The sequence below is a fragment of the Lutra lutra genome, chromosome X, assembly GCF_902655055.1.
Source record: "Lutra lutra chromosome X, mLutLut1.2, whole genome shotgun sequence".
NCBI classification, from domain to species: Eukaryota; Metazoa; Chordata; class Mammalia; order Carnivora; family Mustelidae; genus Lutra; species Lutra lutra.
The window spans coordinates 13,091,792-13,113,443 of record NC_062296.1 but is presented as its reverse complement, the minus strand read 5'-3'; positions in this window follow the sequence as shown (position 1 = coordinate 13,113,443).

The following is a 21,652-nucleotide window of genomic DNA, read 5'->3' as shown; positions in this document are numbered from 1 at the left end:
AATAATACACTGGCCTTGCTTGCTAGCAATTCTTGCTGCTTTTAAAGTCCTCCATCAGCCTTCCTTCATGGTGACACCTTGGCTATCGAAAAGCAGCTTAAGTGAGTCACCATTAATCAATCATTGATTTGTACATGTTCATTTCTGGAGAACTGTCCTAATGGGAACACAAGCCACCTGATTCCAGCTAGCAGTGGTCTCTGAAGAAAGAGATGTCCTGCTCAGAGAACTACCACTGTGCTCCTAGTTCCCAAAGACAGTCTCAGATTATAAGAGCTAAACTGGACCGAGCAATACCCCTATCATTAAACACCTATTACATAGTTTTATCTTTTTAAGTAATTTGAACTAGAATCATTTAATTATTTCAACTCTATCTATTCCACATTCAACACCTGTGAGTAACTGCAGATAAAAGTGGATGGGGGTGGAAAGGGGAACCCTCTTACACTGTTGGTGGGAATGCAAGTTGGTGCAGCCACTTCGGAGAACAATGTGGAGATTCCTCAAGAAATTAAAAATAGAGCTTCCCTATGACCCTGCAATTGCAGTACTGGGTATTGACCCCAAAGATACAGATGTAGTGAAAAGAAGGGCCATCTAGACCCCAGTGTTTATAGCAGCAATGGCCACGGTCGCCAAACTGTGGAAAGAATCAAGATGCCCTTCAATGGACGAATGGGTAAGGCAGATATGGTCCATATACACTATGGAGTATTATGCCTCCATCAGAAAGGATGAATACCCAACTTTTGTAGCAACATGGACGGGACTGGAAGAGATTATGCTGAGTGAAATAAGTCAAGCAGAGAGAGTCAATTATCATATGGTTTCACTTATTTGTGGAGCATAACAAATAGCATGGAGGACAAGGGGAGATAGAGAGGAGAAGGGAGTCGAGGGAAATTAGAAGGGGAGGTGAACCATGAGAGACTATGGACTCTGAAAAACAATCTGAGGGTTTTGAAGGGGCGGGGGCTGGGAGGTTGGGGGAACCAGGTGGTGGGTATTGGAGAGGGCACGGATTGCATGGAGCACTGGGTGTGGTGCAAAAACAATGAATACTGTTACGCTGAAAATAAATTTAAAAAATTTTTTTTAAAAAGTGAATGGGGGTGGGGGGAAGGTTAGTTGTTTTTGGAATTTTCTCTTAAAACCCTGTCAACATATGCAGAAAGGTAAAGAAACTTCAGCTGAAAATGACTGAATTAATTTAATGAGAATGAAAAAGAAGATTCTTCCACACTCTTAACCACGTCATGTGTGTTTCTACGCAGCCTGAATCCAACTTCTTTTGCAACCGTACCCTATGCCAACAGAGAATATTCGCAAATCTGTAGACATAATTTTCATTTTCTAACTCCACGCTTCTACGACGTTTGTCACTCCTTCAGACCCACAAGTTTTTGAGCACTCTGTCATCTAATCTTCATAACCAATCTGTCCAGGAACTGGTATCGTCAACCCCATTGTATACATGAGGAACTGAGCCTTTGAGAAGTTTAGTGACTTGCCCAAGGACACCTTCTAATGAGTGGTGGAGCTTGAATTTGAACTCAAATCTTGATTCAAAGTCCTATATTCTTCCCACTACACCATAGCCTTCCTTGGATACAAAGTGCCTTCAAGTGCACCCCCAGCATGGAGCCCAATAAAGGACCTGAACTCACAACACTGAGATCAAGACCTGAGTTGAGATCAAGAATCAGACACCTAACTGACTGAGCCAAGCAGGTGACCTGAAAACATCTTTTTTAGATGTCTGTTTCAAATACTATCTCCTCCACAAAGTCCTCAATGATCACCCAATCCAAAAATGCGCTCCCCTTGCTCTGACTTCTTTAGTATGTTTTCTGTGAACTGAGTCATTCAGTAGACAACTGAGCATCTACTGTGTGCTAGTTTCTATGGTAGATGCTAAAGAAATCACACTGATCACACAGAAAGGATATAAATCTCATGGGTCATACATTTTATAGTATCTGTCATAAAATCATTGAATAATTTAAATTTCATGGCATCTAAAGCCCTTATCTTACAGGGGTGCCTGGCTGACTCAGTTGGAAGAGCATGTGACTCTTGATCTTGGGGTTGTGCATTCAAGCCCCATATATGGCATAGAGTTTATTTTAAAAAATTTTTTTCATTAAAAAGAAAGCCCTTGTTTTACAGATAAGTAAACTCATACACATGGAGCTCAGTGTGATGCCTTTATAAGCAGAGACCAGACCATAGGTGTCCATCCATGCTTCTCATCAACACTGCGTACATAGCTTCTTTGTCTTAATAGGCTACCAGTAACTTGACAGTACTGTGTCTTAATCGTCGCTACACATACTTCAGCATTAGCACAGGCAATCCAAAAATGGGTGGAATGTGCGATAATGGTAACAAATAAGAAAAAAGGAAGTCCTGGGGGAAAAGATCTGATGGGTCTTTTAGAGAACTCTTCCCCTATAGGTCAGTAAAGAACTTTAATTTGGTAAAGTTCACACAAAAGTATGACAGGGTTCTTGAAAAGAGAGGATGCAATCCAAATTTATATGAAAACTGGTGGCGATTTTTTTTTTTTTACACTCAGATGACTATAAAAGTTTAGTCTGAGAATTCTTAAAACATTTTAGGCAAAAAACTAGGAATTTCTTTGCTAAATGCACATTCTTTTTCCAACTATGCAATAATCGACAAAAATGATTGCAACCAGACTTATTTAGTGATCCCAATGATCTTTCTTTGAGATTTGTTTGCTTCAGAAGAAAATTCTTCATTGTCTGGTATCTAGAGGACACATTTCCAGATTTGACACTGGATCACTATATAGTTTTAACTAAATTACGTCTCATCACTCGGAATCCACATTTAATCATTATCATAATGATCTTATATTTGAAAAATCACTTTATTCTATAAACATGTGCATCAATAAAGTGAGAGGTTTTTCAAATTTTATTTGCAATTGAATACGAACATGGAAAACAGGGAAAATAATATATGTAATATAGATAATGCTTATTAAATATTCTTAAACTAAAATTTAAAAAATCGATTATCTACACTCTTAGATCTCAAATGGACAAAAGGGCTAGCTATTTAACATTTATAAAGTATGTTACAATTTGAAATATTCCCCCACATCATTTCTCAGCACAGGAGATTTCAAAAATGACAGATGTATGCTGCAGAGCTAAGCCCGTGGAAAGGATCACATATTTTTAGAAAATGTTGTTTTCTATTATAATAACTTTTTTTTTCATTGTTTCCCCCCTCAATTTAATTCCCAGAATTACAAATAGTATACTAATATCTAATTGATCTAAAAGCTATATACTGGGGCTCCTGGGTGGCTCAGTGGGTTAAAGCCTCTGCCTCCAGCTCAGGTTATGATCCCAGGGTCCTGGGATCCAGCCCCACATCAGGCTCTCTGCTCAGCAGGGAGCCTGCTTCCTCCTCTTTCTCTGCCTGCCTCTCCACCTACTTGTGATCTCTCTCTGTCAAATAAATAAATAAAATCTTAAAAAAAAAAAAAAAGGCTACATACCAATCATCCCAACCATGAAGAAGTTACCTGAAATAAAAAAGGAAGCAGAAAATTCCTCTGGGCAGCGCACACAAATTTGACAAAGTATAGACACTAGAGAAATAGACCTCATTAATTCTGTAATGTTGGTTCATTCCATAGTTACGGAGCGTTCACGCCTTCTCTGTGCCAAGAACTCACTCTGGGACCCTTCATTCTTGAGTTTGGGCAACGTTCTAACAGGCACAAACATCTAATTTTCATACGCCATAGGCAGTGAAAACCAGCCCACAGAAGGTGGAAAAGGTGAGCCAGAAGTAGGTGCCGGGGCTGCTGATGCCGTATGTGGGCCCTAGGCTTGAGCAATGGAAACTTGCACCAGGCAAAAGGGCCCACAGTGAGCACTGAGTGAATGCAAACAGGCTCATTAAGTGTCCCACCTTGAAACAGCCCTTGGCCCTAACTGACCAGTTACAACCAGGCACAGCTCCTAAGATTACCAAGAAAGGGAAAATGACATTTCTCCCCATATTTCCTCTCCGCCCCATCATTGTGGTACCTCACCCTCTCCTCGCGGGAAACAGTCTCTCCTTTGCTGTCTTGCCCACTGTCCCCTTGTGGTGTATTCGATAAACTTCTAGCTCTTTCCTTCTGCCTTGGGTGAATTCTTTCACCACCAGCACCCCTGGAGCCTTGCCACCCAAACAGGTCACCCCACCGTAGGCTATCCCATCCCATTTCATGGTCCATTGGAATTCCAACAGCCAAAGGCCTGTGTCATAATTGCCAAAGAACACGGTCAACTTATGGATTATGGTGCTTCATGACATTTATGAAATGTGTCATACATAAACGGACTGTGCAAGAGAACCCAGGCTTCTTCTTAGCAGCAGCCAGGAAATGATCAGGTGATGGATGGTGGAAGAAACATTCATTCATCTTTCTGTATTTAAAAGGCAAAAGCATTACCTTTGTGTAAGTGAAGGCATTTCGTTAGCATGACATTCAAATTACCTGCCCTTAAATTTTCAGCTTCGGAACAGAATTATGTGGGCTGTTTTTCACCAGCAGGGGGAGGTTGAGACAAGGAACACCTAAAAATGCCCAAGTCTTCACCAAAGGGGCTGAGTCTTTTTGCAGGGTGACTGATTGGCTCTCTTTAGCACTGTGGTCTAATTTAGGAAGGTCGGGAAGTAATGTTTTACATTTACGAACTTGGGAAAAACAAAAGTGACAAGAAGGAAACACTCTCAGCTGGACTGGCCCTCGCATAATGGCTTCAAGGTGAAGAGCTGAAGGAGAGACTTAGCAATTTCTGGACCACTGCACACTGCCAAGACATATTTGGGTGGGGGGGACCTGGCTGGCTCACTCGGTGGCATGTGTGACTCTTGATCTGAGGGTTGTGAGTTCAAGTCCTATGGTGGGTGTAGAGCTTATTTAAAAAAATATATATATAATATTTATATTTATATCATATATAATATTATATATTTACATATATATATATATATATATATATATATATATATATATATATATTTGCCATGAAATCACGTTGGGCATATTCTTGCAATGAGAAGACATCTACACTTGAACTCAGAGCTGAGTGCTTACTCTTCATTGCAATGAAAGTGATGATGTAAAGGTGCTGTTTTTACGTGGAAATCATTATGGATAAATCCGACTCCTTGGTAGGACCAGGAGGATAAGCAGAGGGCAGCCAACTCCCCCAGGGCACCTGCCACTGAGGTCCAGCAAAGATGGGCACAGGGACTTGGGAAGGAACATACCACTGAGATTTTCCCAGAGAAGCTGAGTAACCAACTGAGAAGCTTCCCTTCCCCTTAGCACAGCACAGAAGGACCACCAGACAGAATCACAATCAAGGCGCGAGAGGGTACTTCTTGGAGAAAAGCAAATTCTGCCAAATCATCTGCATCTCTTAAAAAGACAAGAAAAGGCACTGCGAACTCCAGGAAAGACCACGCTCTAACATGAACAACGGTGCCCCTGAACAAGTCACATCCACTGCCCTCTTTGCTTCAGTTCCTCTCTCTACAAATTGAGGAAGGAGTATGGACTAAAGAATCTCTAAAATAATCTCAGTCTGAACATCCTGAGCTTAAGGATTCAATTGCCAGATTGAAAATACATGAGTGGCATTAACGTCCCCAATTAAGTTATCACATTTGTTTATCCATCATAAGAAAGATGGGCCAAATATTATCACAATAATGGGTCGACCCTCCTTTCATGAACTCTGCTCCTTGATATCTGGTTACACAACTGTACTAAAGAACAGGAACACTTTAAACTTGGAGCTGGCTACAGTATGTCTCTTTTCATCTGAGACAAAAAACATGGTTGGTTATGACCATGAGCTCCTAGGCAGAGCCAGAATGTTCTGGGCCGAGACCAGCCTAATAGCTAAGCTGTTCTCCACAAGAAACTTAACAAAATTGGGGTGGTTAGAAGAAAAGGCTCCAGAGAGGAAGAGAGAAGTGGCAGAGGCCGCATAGCACAATAGACAGCTAAATCACAAATACAAGGGAGATCTGAAGACTGTCTCCCAGAGGCATGGGTTGCAGGTCAAATTTAACTGGACCTTCTATTTTCATTTCAGGTGAACAAGAAATAATTTTTAGTATAAATCTGTCCCAAATGTTGTTTGGTACATTCATATACTTAAAAAAAAAAAAAAAAACATTGTTTATCAGAAGTTCAAATTTAACTGGGTGCTCTGTATTTTTAGGTGCTAAATTTGGCAATCCGACCCAGAGCAGAAATGATACATATTTTAAGAATGTCTGCCTGAGGTTGTTTAGGTGTACTAAGAGTGTTAATCCTTTTCAGGGCCGTCACTAATCCATACCAAACATTTGGGTTAACTAGAAAAAGGTACCACGTCCCCCCCAGGACCCAGTTAGGGCATGGGGCTTGGTGAGTGGCTCATGGGCGGAGTTTCAGTCCCCACTTGCCCCTCAATCCTGCCCCCTTTCCAGGTCTTCAAAACTTTAGCAAAGTGTACTGCACAGCCCAAATCAAAGGTTTAGGGGGTGTGGGCAGTGAAGACCTCCCACAATCCAGTACAGAATTTTTGGAGAGAAATACCAGAAAAGAGAAGTAGGTTTACCTCAAGAGAAAAGCCTCAAAACAAGGATCAAGGGTTCAGTGGCTACCAGAGAACAGGATTCAGAGGCACCTTAGTAAGACAGTCCGCAGCCCTCACCAAGAATCCCCAGAGACAGCGGAGGTGCCCTAGGCTGTCCACTTCGTACTGGGTGGGATTAGAATCCACTATAAAGGATAGGGTGAAACCTGAAGATAGGAAGATTCGAGCATAAGAATGTGGTTATGCAAAGAGGGAAGTAGAGTTCATGAACATTGAAAGATCACAGCCAGAGAGGAACCCCAATTCCGACTTTAAGACTGAAGTCAGTTGGGGTGCCTGGGTGGCTCAGTCAGTCAAGCGTCTACCTTTGGCTCAGGTCATGATCCTGGGGTCCCAGGGGCTCCCTACTCAGTGGGGAGCCTGCTTCCCCCTCTGCCTGCCACTCCCCCTGCTTGTGTGTTCTCTCACTCTTTCTCTCTCTGATAAATAAATAAATAAAATCTTTAAAAAGACAGAAAAAAGGACTGAGGTCCACTGTTAGCAGCTCTGTGAAGCTTTTCCTGATGGCTCCAGGCAGAATTCAATCCTTTTTTGTGCTCCAGAGTTCTTGCACCTACCACTGTTAAGCCACAGGGGGAAACCTTCCAGAATATAATGTGTGACTTTCTCCAACTAGATTATGAATTTGAAGAGGAACAGGATGGGTCACCCCAAAAGGTGTTTCTTTGGTAATAGGGATTATCTCAAACTCATTCTTTTAAGAAACAGCAGCCACTGGAGAAGCTATGAAAACCTGTAGAAGTTACCCTTTTGTGAGAGAAATCTACTTTTATTTTTTAATTTTTTTATTAACATATAAGGTATTATTAGCCCCAGGGGTACAGGTCTGTGAACCACCACGTTTACACACTTCACAGCACTCACCATAGCACATACCTTCCCCAATGTCTATAAACCCACCATCTTCTCTCTACCCCCCACCCCCATAACCCTCAGTTTGTTTTGTGAGATTAAGAGTCTCTTATGGTTTGTCTCCCTCCCGATCCCGTCTTGTTTCATTTAGAGAAATCTACTTTTATAAAGGAAATCTCTATTTGTAAGATGTTTCCCTCTCAGCCCCAGGAAGAGGAAGAGGACTAAATCTCTAGAAACTCTTACCAAATCGGAGATGCGTTACAACAATGCCCTCCTTTACTGTGTTTGCCTGAAACTCTCCTGTATCTGGATCCCCTCCCCATCGCCATTTTTGTCTTTAGTTGGAGATGGTATTTAAGGTGATTGTTAGGGGGCACCTGCGTGGCTCAGTGGGTTAAGCCTCTGCCTTCAGCTCAAGTCATGATCTCAGGGTCCTGGGATCGAGCCCCACAGTGGGTTCTCTGCTCAGCAGGGAGCCTGACTCCCCCTCTCTCTTTGCCTGCCTCTCTGCCTACTTGTGATCTCTCTCTTTCTGTGTCAAATAAATAAATAAAATTTTTTAAAAAATAAAGTGATTGTTAGAGCTATTTGGGGGAGTTAGTTTTCCTGGGAATCTCCCGTATATACAGTGTGGTGTCAAAATGGGGGTGTCTGTCCAATCGGTTGGGGGTCCCCAAAGGGAGGCTACGATCTGATGGAAGCCAATGGTGCTAAGGTTGAAAGGATTCAGCTGAGGCAGAACAAAGAAGAGACAAGTTTATTAAATACACCGCAGGGGAACAGCAGGCGGGAGAGCAGAGGAGAGGTTGCCTGCAATGAGGTAGCGGGGGGGACTGTATTTCAAGAGGGAAAAGGGGGAGGTATGGCAACTTTGGTAACTGGGCCTTGTTGTGAGAAGCCCAGTGGCCAGTTGGGGCCTATGGATATTTTGAGGTGGGTCCCCTGATGGGCCTTTTCTACATTCCGTTGCTCAAGCCTGTTTGCCTGAAAAGGGCTTGTACCTGCAGGAGGTGTAGATGTTGCTAAACTTTTTCTCCAGGGGTGGGGGTTCAGGGCCTCGGCCAAGAACCTAGAGGTGCACAGGGAAAATTATTTTTCTTCCCTTACAAGTTCTGTGAAAGCAGAGTGATTTATTATTCATTTTATAGCCCCAGTAACGGGCACATATTAGCCACCTGATACCCTTGTGGTAAAGAGAAAAGATATTCTGAGTTTGAAATTAAGACTGTAATACAAAATAATAATGGTCTCCGCATATGTAAAGGCTGGTACAGCTGTTCTCCAGGTCCACAGAGGGCCAAAAAGAGAACAGACGTCTCAAGTGCAAGATGAGTGAACCAGGCTAGCACAAATGTGGTAAAGAAGCAACTAGATAATCGGCCACTGATTTGGGTTTTAAAAATAGAAAAAAAAATATTTTTCATTTACTTTAGTTGGTTTAGTATGGTCCCGCCTTACCATCCCTTGCAGATGTGGATGGCTGTTGCTCTTCCCTTTGCATTGTCAGTACAGTGAAAACAACAGCATCACCACTGCCCTAACCAGTAGGGTTATTCACTACTCAGACTGTAACAATGGCTAATGGCCGGGAGGGCTGACACTTTGGAAACCGGAAGCCCCCCCATCCCCCCATCCCCACCTCCGTCCTGCCCCCGCCAGAAAACGTAAACCAAGGAGGAAAACATCCAACTGCCACTCCATGGGCAACCCTCACGTATCTGCTCTGATTCAACCCTGAACTTCACCTTTAAGATGAGGGAGATGCAGTTGACTCTTGCCATGCCCTGCTAATTTAGTCCTGTTGACTAACCGTCTTGGGTTAATTTTGGAAGTGCTGGAACTGTCTGAACTCTCATATGAAAGAATTGTGAATAGAAATCTGGAAAGGAGAAAGGAAGGACAGGTCGAGTCTCAGAATAATATTGCTAATGGTGAGGATGAGAATTTGTGTGCCCTACAAAAGCTCACAGACTTCATTCTCCCTCTTTCATTCACATTTGGCTGGAAAGAAGAAATAAAGCCCTCCTCTCTGAGGCTAAGCCCACCCTAAGTGAGGCTTCTGTGCCCATCCCTCTCCCAGAACTTTACCCTACTCATTCTTGCTTTTTCTCACCCTCCTCCTTTCCCCTTTCAAAGTCCTCCTCCTCCGGCACCTTCTCTTAGCCTACACACACGCCTAGTTCCCTCCCAGCCTAAACCACTCTAAGGCTTCTCCGCATCTTCCCACCAAAGCTGACACACCCTTGCCAATACCCATTTCTCCTCTTCTCCCAGATGTACAAAGTCTGCACTTCTGACTCCCGCACAGCTAGGTAAGCTCCTGCGGCTAGTTCTAGCCAATGAATTGTGAGTGGAAGCAACAGGTTGTTTTGGGACAGAAGCTTAGGAGAGCAGTGTGAAATGCTCATGCACTTGTGCCTTGAAGCAGCAACTAAAGAGAAATCATGTTCCATCAGGTAGACGAGGCGGGTTGAAGCCTCTGTGGGCCTGAGTCAAATACAGATCTCTCCCCTGGCTTACGATGGTCACACAGTATGAGGGAGAAATCTGCATTTCTCACTGAGAAATGGGTTAAAAAAGAACTCTGAAATTTAGTGCAGTGTTACCTTGCTATCCTGTTGAATACATATAGCATGTCTGTCTCTGTCTCCAAATTTCCCCTTTTTATAAGGACACCGGGCATATTGGATGAGGGCCCCTCCTAGTGACCTCATTTTAACTTAATTACCTCTGTAAAAACTCTATCTCCAAATGAGGTCACACTCTGAGGCACTGGAAATTAAGGCTTCAACACATGAATTTGGGGAAGACAGTTCAACCAAGAATATTTCTACAGGGATTGCGTCTACTTGCTGGCTTGAATGATCGATCACTCCTGTGAACATAACCCATCAGGCTTGGCCTTGACCTCTCTCCCAATCATGAGTTCCCCGATTTAAAACAAACAAACAAACAAATAGTATAGTGAACCTATGATTTCTCAGTTCCACTCTGAACAAGCAGAGTCCTCTCCACTCAAAGGTGATAGAAACTCAGTACTCAAATAGGTACGAGGGAAGGCGACGAGTGTAGAGGTAGAGAGAGTACAGAGACTGATGGGAACCTATGGGAACCTATGGCAATGGGATCTACGCTAGTCTTGCTCTACATTTCTAACTGCCGTTTGGGGATCTCTTTTAGATGTTCAACCAGCACTGCAAACCCAACATGCTCAAGCCCAGGCAAATCTCCTTTCTTCAAATTGATGACTGCTGCTGATTTCTTTATTTCTGTGAGTGACTGGACTCATCTAAGCAAGCAAATGTACTGTCATCTTTGTTTCTTCTCTGCCTTCTTTCCAACAGTCACAAGTCAAAGCCAGTTTAGCTCTCCAGTATGTCTATCAGTCCTGTCTCTAGTCTGGGGGCAACCGCCACCAGAGTACATCAGTCCCGCTTCCTCTCTGCTTAGACTGTGGTAGGAGCCAACTGCCTTCTACACTTCCAAGATATTCTATACAGGACCAGCCAGCTAGCATTCTAAGGAATAGCTATCTGGCCAGCCATGGGGTTTACCCCGACATATCTTTCCAGCCTCATTTCCTATCACACCCCTCTTTACCTGGCACTCTGCCTGGAACATGACCAACATTTTCTAATCTCTTTCCCTGCTTTCATCATCTGAGACACTGTATTTGCTGAGAACATGGAATGGAATACCCATTTCCATACTTTCCTTACTCTAATTAGAGGGTCTCACACTCAGTAAATCCAGCTCAGTCACTACTCGATACATAGAACATCACAAAGGATAGCTTATCATTAATCCTCAAATTAACCCTTCAACATAAATACTGTATTTGGCAGGGGTCTCCTAATCCCATCCACCCTGAAACAGACACTTGTTCATGTCTGTCAGCCCTGGACTAACCTAGCTGAGCCAGGAGAGGAGGAAAGACAGTGCTTCTAGAGCTTGAGGAGCATGCGCCTTGCCAGCGGAGCACACTAGGCCACGCAGAGGAAGGCTGTGTTCATGGAACGATGCTGACACCTGTCTCAGCCCCCTGCAGTTTGCTCTCCCTTCTGCCTGCTCCCTTATGTTTCTCTGGCTTCTAGCTACAATGCCCTTCCAGTGTGGTGGCATGTTTGGTCAATCTTGTGGCTCTTGATTCTCCTGTTTTGAGACTCAGTTCCGAGACACCATTTGGCTTGGGCCCAGGACCTTTTAATGAGGAGTCATAGTTCTGTCCCATTCCAGGAAGTCTCCTACAACTGTGTGCTTAGGTCTGAGCCGTAACTGAAAAACACCTCCTGTCTTGTTTTAGCATGAATAGTACAGCTTGAAAATGCCTGGGTACACCATCAGTCATTCCTGAAATACTGGGTCCTATTGTGGAGGGATGTCAGGACCAGAGTTGATTGGTCTCTCAGCAACATTTCCATGTTTATTGACCACAGAGGGACTATGGATTGATTCCCCCACTGTGTGCGGTGTTCCTACCACATTGTCAGCATACAGCGCTTTGCTGGTACTTTTTCTAGAATGCAAAGGAAAAGCATAATCTACTTTTCCCCATTCTCACCCGCTCAAAATCCTGTCACACTTTCATGTTTCTCAGATGGGTGATAGGAAGGTCTTGTCTAAAGGGCTTCAGGACACTAATCTGGACAAATGGCAGATCTGGTATCAAATTGTTTGCTCTGCTTCTCTCCTCACGGTTCCTGAACACAAAGCATAGGGCCATGAGGAAAATATTTCCTCTTTTATTCTGCAAATTTCTAAGGAGTGCCAGCTCCACACTAAGAGCAGGGATTCGAGAAGTTGCCTCGCTCAAGTAGCTCACAGTACGGTAGAGGAGAGCCAAACAGAGCCTTTTTTATTATGATCATTGAAAGCAATCAATTTCTCACATTTTGGAAGTCCTTGCTCAACTTTTTCTCATCCAGCCACTACCTTTTTTTTTTCCTTACAAGAGAAAAATGAGAGTTTTCCTGAAGGAATGTTGCATATAGATCCAGTGGGCAAAAGATAAAAGATTTTTATGGCTGTGGCTTATTATAGCCTTTTCTTTGCAAAGATTATTCAGCCATAAACAATATTCCATTCACAGAAAAGTTTGCTTAATTTTCTCTTTCCTTTGTCTTGTGGAAACCCTATCATCAGGTCACATGAACTTGAAAATGTCCTACTTCCACAAAGAGATCACTTCCACACACTGCACTTAGAGCAGAAATAGAGGTGAGGTCATGTTCCAGAAGAAGCACAAAAGGCCAGGCCTGGTACCTGGCCCAGGCGGAGAAGCTGAAGTCACAAAAGACTTCTCAGAACTGAAGCTTGAGCCAAAACTGAATGATTAGGAGAAAGGGAGGTAAGTGAGTTGGGCTAAGAGGACCTTGGTGGAAGAGGGCCTCATTTCAGAAGAGCTGAATAGGAACAGAGACACGGGGACAAGGAACATAGCACCTACAGATTACTGTCAAGAGATGGGAGATAAAGCTGGCATGGTAGACTGAGTCCAGTCACCAATGAGCTATCTTCACTTCCTTGGCAAACACGAACAACAAAATATCTCTATATTATCTACCTCTGGTGTTTGGGGAAACTTCTTCAGGGACATTGGGAAATATTTTTTCTTCATTTGCTATAAAGAATTTTTCTTTCTCCCCTAACAGAATAATATATCCCAAGTGTCCTGGGTGCCAGTATCATTTGAGAGCCTCTTTAAGCAGATACTTTAAAGGGTGGTGAAGGTCAGTGGGTCTCCTTTGAAAATACAGAGGCCCTAGGCAGCCATTAAAACCTTTACAGATAAAAAATTAGTAAAACAAAACAAAACCCTTACAAATCAAAATCATGGGGCTGCCTGGGTGGCTCGGTGGGTTAAGCCTCTGCCTTCAGCTCAGGTCCTGATCTCGGGGTTCTGGGATCGAGTCCCACATCAGGCTCTCTGCTAGGCAAGAAGCCTGCTTCCTCCTCTCTCTCTCTCTCTCTCTGCTTGTGATCTCTCTCTCTCTGTCAAATAAATAAAATCTTTAAAAAAAAATCAAAATCATGATGAGCTACCACCTCACACTGGTCAGAATGGGTAAAGTTAACAACACAAGAAACAGCATGTATTGGCAAGGACGTGGAGGAAGGGGAACCTCTTGACTGTTGGTGGGAATGCAAACTGGTGCAGCCACTCTGGAAAACCGTATGGAGGTTTCCCAAAAAAAGTTAAAAATGGAACCACCCTACAATCCAGCAATTGTAATACGAGGTATTTACCCAAAGGATATAAAACTACAGATTTGAAGGGGTACATGTACCCCAAAGTTTATAGCAGCATTCTCAACAATAGCCATACCACGGAGAGAACCCCAATGTTCACTGGCTGATGAATGGACAAAGAAGAGGTAGTATGTGTGCACAGACAGAAAGACAAACAGACAGACACACACACTGGAATATTACTCCTCTATCAAAAAGAATGAAATCTTGCCAATTGCGACACCGTGGATGGAAGAGAGTCTATCATGCTAAGCAAAGTCAGAGAGAGACAAATACCATATGATTTCACTCACGTGTGGAATTTAAGAAACAGGACAGATGAACATATGGGAAGGGGGAATAAAAGAAGAGAAGGAAACAAACTATAAAAGACTCTTAACTATAGAGAACAAACTGAGGGTTGATGGAGGGAGGTGGGTGGGGGATGGGCTAGATAAGGAGGGCAATTGTTGTGATGAGCCCTGGGTGTTGTATTTAAGTAGTGAATCACTGAATTCTGCCCCTGAAACCAATGCTGTACTTTATGCTAGCTAACGAGAATTTAAATAAAAATTAAAAAAATAATAATAAAAACTAAAACCTTTTTGAGAATATATAGTAACAAACGTCCACTTGCCAAGAAAACAGAGGACAAGCTCTCAGCCTGCACCAAAAAAGAGATGCAGTGTACAGTTATCAAGAGTAAGGTCTCACAAATAAGAGGAAAATGAAGAGGGACACGAAGGAGGCATACCAATTTGAAATGGATAATGAGGTGGCGACAGAGCTCAGTATGGCTCTTCGAAGATGGTGAACCCAAAGATCCAGGCCACAGGAGAACAAGAGAGAGGATCCCACTCTCCACGCAAAAGGACTAGCCACTTGGCTGCATGGTCCCTTACAGCATATATTAGTTTCTTGTGGCTACTGTGGCAAATGACCGCAAACTTCAACAGAAATTTATGTTCTCACAGCTCTCGAGGCCAGATTTTCAAAATCAAGGTGCCAGCCAGCAGAGCTGTCCTCCCTCCGGAGGCTCTAGGGGTGAACACTTCCTTGCTCCTTCTGGCTTCTGGCGGCTTCGCTAGTCCTTAGCTCGTGGCCACATCAGGAACTCTGCCTTGTCTTCCTACAGCTTTCTCCTCTGTGTCTATACCTTCTCCCCTTCCATCTCTTATAAAGACAGGTGTCACTGGATTTAGGGCCTACCCAGATAATCCAAAATGATCTCATCTCCAGATCCTAATTTAATTATATCTATAAAGATATTTTCCCCAATAAGGTCACGTTCGTGGGCTCTAGGAGTTGGGGCATAGACATGTATTTTGGGAGTCCACCATTCAACCCCACTATAATAGTATTTATAGGAAGTGGTACCCTCTCTTTTTCTTTTCCTGATTATAAAGTTAATACCTGTTCATTACCAAAAGTATAGAAAATATTTTAAAAGGCACAAAAATAAAACCCATCTTTATTTCCACAACCCAGAGATAGCCAGTGTTTATAATCTTAGAAATTATATTCCAGACATCTATGAACATATGTACCTGTTTTTACTAGGCTCCTACCATACTTATGATTGCATGATTTGCTTTTTTCCTGATTACTGATATACTGTGAACATCACCCCATGCCACTAAATCTCTTTTTTTTAAGATTTTATTTATTTATTTGACAGGGATCACAAGTAGGCAGAGAGGCAGGCAGACAGAGAGGGAGAAGCAGGCTCCCCGCTGAGCAGAGACCCCCCAATGCGGGGCTCCATCCCAGGACCCTGGGATCACGACCCGAGGCGAAGGCAGAGGCTTTAACCCACTGAGCCACCCAGGCGCCCCCTTATGTCTGAATTATAACAAAGTCAATGCAAACCTATCTCAGAGTCTCATGTAATAAGGCCTTCAGACTGTTCATTAAGGAAAATTAGTATTTGCTGAGGGTTAGTGCACAGTCAGCTTAGTTTTTGAAGTGACATAGGAACTACTAAGTTCCAATCGACTCATATTTATGATTTCTAGGGTTACTGCCATAGAATTTTGGCCCATTAATTGAGTGTTCTTTCTGGTTTGGCACTCTGCATTTTTAAAGTGATAAGCTACTTTAAAAAAAAAAAAGGAAAAGGTCAGTCTGGATATTATCTCTGCATCTGAGTGGTACAAGTGGACAAATCACAGAAGTAACAGTGATACACCAGCGTACACAATTTCAAAAACTATGTTGAAAGTGCATTTTTCATCACCCGCTCAGATCGACCAGAGTAATGATTTGCCAAAAATAATTTTTTTAAAAAATCTAGTCCTAGCTAAGGGAGTTGCTAAGAACTTCAGAAAAACACATTTTAGTCCAAACAATCGATCAACTCATTAACAGCACCTTCCGTGATTTGCAGACTCCTATAGCTCACTGCTTTCCACAACCAAGTGTGGACCCAACAGCATGAGCACTCAGTCCTTGGACTGGCCAGAAATGCTCTGTTAGATCTGTTCCATTCAGTTCTTTCTTCTTTCATCAAATATTTACCATGTCCATGACCCATGACCTCCAAATCTAATAGGAGAGGAAACGCACAAAGGGAAGTATCCAGCCTGCTAAGCACAGTGAGAATGGCAGGAGTATGGAAGAAGAGCCAACGCCAACCCCAGCTAAAGCACCAAGAATCTCACTCCCAGGGTCCTACCGTTTGACTTGCCATCTCAGCTAACCGCTCAGTGTCTAGGTCTTTCCCAACTTGGCTACAGAGCGAACATTTGGTTTTTATTTATATTGTGCTTATGGGAGAACATGTATTTTTCATGCATTAGCTCATGTAATTCTCACATCCACCATTGGAGATAGATACAGGTTCCATTTAATGGGGGTAGAGAAGATGAATTAAATTACCCAAGAATTTGTGCCCAGGTTGGCCTAACTCCAGAGCTCTCATTTATGCCACCTCACCATGCGGACTCTCAGATGTTAAAAGGGAGGTGGCTAATAGGGTTAACATGTACAGGAGGGTTGACCAGAGTAAGAAAAAGCCTTTGGATTTAATCATTATGAAACCATAGCTGTGCCCATTGTACTTGCGTGTCAGGGCTGCCATAACAAAGTAACAACCCAGGGCGGCTTATACAACAGAAATGTATTGTCCCATGGTTCCGGAGGCTAGAAGGCCGAGAGCATGGTGTTGGCAGGGGATGGTTCTTTCTGAGGACTGTGAGGAAAACTCTGCTCCTTCTAATAGGCTCCAGTGTTTCTTGGTTTGTAGATGGTCTTTCCTCTGTACATATCTGCCTGTGCCCAAATTTCCCCTTTTTATGTGGACAGCAATCACATTAGATTAGGGCCCACCTTAAAGATATCATTTTAGGGATGCCTGGGTGGCTCAATCAGCTAAGTGTGTGCCTTCGGCTCAGGTCATGATCCCAGGGTCCTGGGATCAAGTCCCACATCGGGCTCCTTGCTCAGTGGGAAGCCTGCTTCTCCCTCTGCCTGCTCTGCCTGCTGCTCCCCCTGCTTATGCTCTCTCTCTCTCTCTCTGATAAATAAATAAGTAAAACTTTAATATATATGTATATATATATATTTTTTAATGTCATTTTAACTGGATTGCCTCTATAAACACTATTTCTAAATAAGGTCACAATCTGAGATGCTGGGGGTTAAGACTTCAACACACCTATTTTGGGGGAACACAATTGAACCCACAACACACACTTAAGGAGCACTTTCAGCTCAGTAGCAAGTACAGAAAGCAGACTAAAAGCAGGTAAGCGCTATATGATATGATAAGGTCACGGACATTGGCTGGGGGCTGTTGGAAGCTGGAGAATGTTTTCCAGGTAAGAGAAAGGCCCCAGAAGAAAGAAAGAACTTTAAGAACCGTTAAGAGAGGTACGTGATGGAACAGAAAGCAAATGGGAGGAGGCAGGAATGGTCATAAAGAAGGGAGGAGGCCACTTCTGAAACAAAGAAGGGGAGATAAGATTTAAACAACTCATAGTTATGTGCATTTCTGAACACATCTTCATCACCTATGCACAAGTCTTATCCCAGATTCTCCAGATGCCCACCTATTTCTTCAGCAACTTGGAGTTATAACTGTTTAATGGTTGTATCTGCCACTTGGTAATTCTCAGGTACTACTTACCCCTTGATACAAAGTATCACAGGATGTTTCCCATAGTTATTTCTAGAAAAAAAAAATGTTTGAGTGATTGAGTAAATGAACAGATGAACCTAAAAAGAAGGAGACAAAATAATCAGGTCTTGCCTCTACTTAAATCTGCATTTCACACACTGCTCAGCATGGCTGAGATTCAACAGCGAGGCAAAGACCTGTGTGAGCGGACAGGGAGAGAGCGGGAGTGAGGGTGTCAACAAAGCCAACACCCAGGGCGAGACATGTGACAAAGACGAGCCCGCCACATGCAGCTGCGCATGCTCCAGAGAGAACTGCCAAGCCCCTCCTCCTCATTTCCTGCAAGGCTGAGCAGGAGGAAAGTGTGGGACTCGAACACCGTATCAGACAAGGGAAAATGACAATGAAAAGGATGTCTTGTTGCCTCGAACTGCAGCATTTTAACCTAGTTGTCCAAATCTGAGGCTTCTAGATGAGGTACAAATCCTGCGGATTGGCACAATGGACGTTTTTGAAAATGGATGTTTTGGACACAATGGTGACTGACCAGTGTGTTGGAGAAACTTGAAACTTGAAACGCTTTCCCTAGGATCTTTCTAGCAAGGCTGTGCAAGGGCACAGAATGTGACCCAAAACCCCCCAGGGTGCCATGCTTGCCTTGCCTTGTAACTGTGAACAACAGTGGCCTCGAGAATACAACACAGAAACCCTCTCAGTGCTTCTCTCTCCCATCACAATTTCTCTTGGATTCATACATGTAGTTATCTATTTATGGAAAAAGTTGATATATGGCTTACCTGCCTCGGAACATGAGTCATTCCATATAAAATGTGACATCTTATAACTGAGCACATACTCTCTACTCTTTCTTCTCTCACAAACTTGCTGGTTCTCTCTTGAAATGAAAAGCTCTCCTCAACCAGGACCTTTTGTTTGTGTGTGTAATAACCAAGAGACTACTTCAGTACTGAAATCAAAAAGAGCCTAAATTCCCTAAGCCTAGCCCAAAAAGAAAAGGAAGGTTTCGGAAAACCTGACAGGTTCAAATCAAATCGGATTCACAAAAACAGATTTTTGAAGTTTTACATCAAATTATAAAAATTACAGGGGCGCCTGGGTGGCTCAGTGGGTTAAGCCACTGCCTTCGGCTCAGGTCAGGATCTCAGGGTCCTGGGATCGAGTCCCGCATCGGGCTCTCTGCTCAGCAGGGAGCCTGCTTCCCTCTCTCTCTCTCTCTGCCTGCCTCTCTGTCTACTTGTGAGCTCTCTCTGTCAAATAAATAAATAAAATCTTAAAAAAAATTATAAAAATTACGTAGTCCAACTGCTATACTACCTGTTTGTAATTCAAGTATTTTCCTTTCAAAGTCGGGTTCACATGAAGAAACAGACCCAAGAAACAATGGCCGCGGATGAATTTAGTCAGACCAGTCACTGCTTTGCTTTCTTTTTTCCCTCTCCTCTTCTCCTTTTGGGAGCTAAGAGGCAATTAGTGCTGTCTCGATGTGCTCCGGTTAACCACGGAAGAACTCAATTCAGAGTGTCCAACTGTTGCTTGCTCACGCCAATTAAAGGGCTCTGTGCTTAAATCTGCTCCAGGCCATCTTTTAGAAATGAGTCTTTCTGACCAAAACTCTCAGATGGGGAAGGCACTGAAAATTAATTAGTACTATTCCTAGGTACCAGCAAGGCTGCTATAGTGCCACAGTGCTTTAGGCAAGCTTGCCTGGGACTCGAAGGGATTCTCAGATTTTGCACCTGCTCACTGATTTTCTAAATTGATTCTTAGAAATGACAGATACTGGCAGACAAGTTGACGGAAGGTAAAATTCAAAAAGCAAAGAACCCAAAGTGGGGCTGAGTGTTCAATTCACAATACACATGGCCTTGACCTTCTGCTCCAGAAGACATTTGTATATCAAGGATAGCTCTTCAAACAAACAAGGATATGGAATCAGCTTCCAAGCTATCACTGGTGACATGACATTTCGTGGTGGTAGACGGACCCTCTTCTGTGTAACCTGCTGTTGAATGTCAAAATAAACGATGTCAAATGTCCAAATGGTTAGTCTGTCTTGCTTCAAGCTGACCTTTACATTTCTATCTTCCCTCAGCCTATCCCCAAATTGAAAAAAGAAAGAACGAAAGAAAGAAAGGAAGAAAGAAAGAAAGAAGAAATTGGCTAAGTACTAAATTGACCTGTCATGATGATGGAATGCAACAATGTCTTAATTAAAACACATCACATTTACTAGAACAAAAAGTGGTTCCATTACAATAGTTGTTTTGACACATTTGTCGCTGCCCGCTCTCTTTGCCATCTTATAACCAATTATTGGGGGATTCTCTCTCCCCAAATTTTAAAAATAAGTGAGAGTCCCTTTACACATTGTCTACTCTCAAGTCCCTCCACCAAAGGCTGAATAGAGTGATGGACTCTTGAAAACAAATTTTCTTCTGCATTTCCTCTGTCAGACACCCACTTGGGGTCTATAAGATCACCTCTCTGCCATCTCTATTTTAGTTACCTTTGCGAGCTCTTCCCCATCTCCCTGACCTTTGAATGTTAGAGGCCCCAGGGCCATCTTTAGACATTTCCCCTTCTCTATACTTACTCTTGATCTCATCTGTCCCATGTCTTTAAATTCCATCTATATGCAGACAACTCCCAAACGTACACATATATTTCTTCTGAAGCCCAGATGTGTGTATCCAGCTGCCTCTTCAAGAGTCCCACCTGAATATTGAACAGGCATCTCAAATTTAGCATGTCTAAAACCAAAACCCACGCTTTCCCCTAAAACCTGCTCCTTCCCAATTTTCCCTAAGTCAACAACAATCCCACCCTTCTTGTTGTTCAGGAAAAACCCCTTAGAGTCATCCTGACTCCTCTCATTTTCTCCCACCCATACCTCACGTGCAAGAAAATCCTACTGGCAATACCTTCAGGATACATTTAGAAGCCCATCATTTCTCACTACCCGCCCCCACAGTTACCACACTGGTCGGGCCAGCATCCTCTCTGGCCTCCACTCCTACAACAGCCTCCTTATGGAACTGTTCCAGCCCATGCTTCTTTAAGTCTGTTTTCAACACTGCAGGCAGAGTAAGCCAGATCATACCCCTTCTCTGTGCAAACTCTGACACTGGCCCCCAACTTCTTCCAGACTCTGGGTTCAAATCCTTGCACTGGGCTACAAATCCTTCCATGATCTGGGCCTCATGTGATCTATGACTTTTGTCTGCCACCATGCTCCATGCCCCTCATTCAGCTCCCGCCACCTGGCATTTCACATAACCGCTTTACGTAGACCCAACTCAGGGTCTTTGCACTTGCTATTCTGCTGCTATCTAGAATATTCTTTCTCCCAGGGGCCTGCATGCATCATTCCCTCAATTCCTGTGAATCTTTATTCAAAGGGCACCTTTTCAGTGAGGCCTCCGTTTGTTACCCAATTCCAAAATGGCACCTTCTCCTATATGCCACAGGTACACTCCCTGTCCCTCTAAGTTCCTTTTTTTTTTTTTTTTACATTCCATGGCACTTTTCATCAACATACTGTATATTTTATTTACTATTGGATTCTCTCTCCCCTGACACTTGAATGTATATTCTGTGAGGTCAAAGAGTTATTCCTATCTTATTTTGTGCTTTGTCTCTAGGGCCTAGAACAGTACCTAACACATAATGAGTGCTCAATAAACACTATATGAATAAATGAATTTAAATCCCAAGGCAACAGTAAATTCAGAATAAAAAT